This window comes from Neospora caninum, chromosome Ib, assembly GCF_000208865.1.
Source record: "Neospora caninum Liverpool complete genome, chromosome Ib".
In the NCBI taxonomy this organism is placed as follows: domain Eukaryota; phylum Apicomplexa; class Conoidasida; order Eucoccidiorida; family Sarcocystidae; genus Neospora; species Neospora caninum.
Window position 1 is genome coordinate 1,018,720 of NC_018386.1, and position 3,058 is coordinate 1,021,777.

Consider the following 3,058-nt stretch of genomic DNA (forward strand, 5'->3'; position numbering starts at 1 on the left):
GAGATGCCTTTGCATCGCCACAGATCTCTATGAAAACACCCTAAATCTTCCGATAACGGTGATCCATTCTCTACACATCAGAAGATACCGTCAAATACGCAGGCGTGCCGACATGCATCGGGAAGCTTTGTGCAAAGGACGAGGGAAAGTTTCCTCCATTAAACGATTTCACAGGCGCTGCCCACCCGAAGTGTAAATGAAACGAAGGAGCGCCTAGACATCCCCTTGCCTCTATACCGACCTGTATATATACATGTCTATTTGGCCACTTCTTGAGGCGCCACCCTGATGGACATCTAATCATATATATATTCACATATAGATATGTATCTGTATATGAATATGTGTAGCTTATTTTTTGTCATTTCTGTCGGCTGAGCGTCTGCTATGCACGCAGTAGATATCATTAAAAGAAAACTGCCCAGAGGTACACAGGACACTAAGAAAATTGATGTGGTGTGCGTGAATTGTGGAACAGCGATATACACATCTCCACATTGCAGATATTGTTATTTCGATCTCTCTCTACATTACATATCTATATAGATCTGTGTGTACATGTATGTACATAATATATATATATATATATATATATATACATACATATATGCATATACAGACGTAGCTACGTAGATATTCCTGCGCTTGCGCGAATTGCGCGACGTCTTGTAGCAAACGAAGGATTTTCCATAAACTTTTGATTTTCGCCTCCCGCGTTTTCCACAAATCGGCAGGTCCGTTGACAAATGCCAAGACAGAGGGACACGACTTCCACCTTGATGGCGCATGCAGTTCCTTGTCCCAACCCAAAAGTTCCTTTCCCTCGACATGGACCGATCCGTGGCTCTGGGTGCTCCAGGTGCCTCCCCCCCTCCATTTCTACCTCTGCACACACATACATTTCTCTCTATATATATGCATGCTTATACATCTATAAATGCATAAATATATATATATATATATAATGTTCTTGTATGCATGGGACTCGGGAGAAAGGAAGTGTCTGAGGCAAGATCGGCGCAGGGACAGAGGAGCACAAAAAGAACGATATTCGATAGAACTGTGCAGCTTAATGAATGAAGCCGAGGGACATTTGATATCGAATTTTTGATGCAGTGTCGTCCCGCACGCGACAGATTCTCTTGGTGTAGATACACCCCCACCTCTCGCTGCATGCACCGAAAGGGAGCACTATTTCTGCATATATCCACATGTGTATCGCTCTCGAGAGGCATACACATATGCATACCATATCTATGAATATATATATATATATATGAGTCAAAGAAAAGCTTGCAAAGACGCGACAGTAGGTCGCGACAGATTCATTCATTAGGAGAAAAAAGACACACCCCGCTCATGCATGCATATATGTATATTTGCATGTTGTCGCTCTAATGTATGTACAGCTTTTAAGGGGTGTGTACGGCGTTTCAAGTCTCAACCGAGAGGAGTGTCCGCCTCTCGGCCGTTGTGTGCGTGGCAGAAATGTTTTGCAGAGCTGTTTCTTCAAAACATTTCGACATCCATGCTGTATGCGCCATCCACGGAGGTGGCCGTTGGAAGAATCTCCATTGCGGAGCGAGGGTCAGCGCCTCCAAACGACGCCGCGGGGCCCGTGAACTGTACGTACACCGCAGGACAAGTGAGGCGACACCAGAGAATTCCAAGTCAAGAACTCAAAGTTTTGGCAGAGCTTAAAAAGGCAAGTTCTCTCGACTTCCACCGGCAACGCGTCTTTCATATTCCTGCCGGACAGGCCTCCTAAAATACTTCTTCCCCGCACCGTATGCAAACATCTGCAGAGGAATCCACGAGACGAATCCTCACAGATTCCCATCTCGCTTGTTCGCGTCCCATCTTCATTCCGAGAAAAAACGCCGCTCTGAGCCCCCAGACAACAATGAGGCGTCTGTGACGACCGACACACCCCGCAGTGCGTCTCTTGCGGGCGATTCTTCCTGACATGAATCGGCGAGAGAAAGAGAAGTCGCTTTGAGGCGCGCATAAGACGAGTTTCTACGGGAACCCTGTCTTTCCCATGTGCCATCGCTTTTCTGTCGCCTGTGCAGCTGTGAAATTATACTCGTCGAGACACCACACAAAGCACAGGTCTCAGCCGACCTCCCGCGGGAAGAAGCAAAGAAATCCAGGTTTTTCAGAAACGAAACGCGAGAAAAACCCGAAACAGAGTCAGAGCCTAAAAAGTGTGCCTTTGCCAGAGCGGAAAAACCGACACGCGGAAGAGAAACGAAAAACGGACTTTCAGCCGCTCTAAGCATGCCGAAGAAACAGACGTGCCGAGACACCGGAGACATCCAGCAGACTCAAATCTACAGATCCGAGAAAGCACATTTAGTAGATATACATATGTATGTATACATGTTTATATACAGACATTTATATTTATATATTTATAGTTATGGAGAACTGGAGCACTATGCGTGTGGGGAGATTGGAGGAAAAGTTCCGATTTTTTCAGGAGATGCCACTGTGATGTGTAGAAAACGCTCGCATATGCACCCACAGACACGATACGCGATGCGTCGGAATTGAACGGAAACTCTGAGATATTCGCCAGATACATATCTATAAATGTAGAGAACGAAACGAGCTGGTAGAGAATCCACAAGAACCCGGTGTGTACACCTGGGAGCAGAGACGGGAAGCCTCTGTCTCGTTCTCGGCTTCCAGTCTTCTCTGCATGTATTGGAAGCGAATAAAAACTGTACTTCTGGGGTTCGTTTTTACAGAACCGAACGCAGGCTCGCCACCCAGCACCCGCGTACACACACAGAAAATACATCCGCCTCTAGACATGCGTAGCCTGACACTTTTGTCGTAGATTGACGCTTTCGTCAGTGCGTGCACGTATACCTCAGCGTTACAAGACGCGCATAGTAGGGACGCCGTGTATATCAACAAAGGAAACCGCCTCCGCGTCGGATGCACTCTCTTTGAGAGGCTAGCGCGTTCGATAGTTTCTTTGATGAGTGGAAACGATTGGCAGAAAGCGTTTTCTACCGACAAACGGGGAAGAGAAAGCAACAGGGGGGGG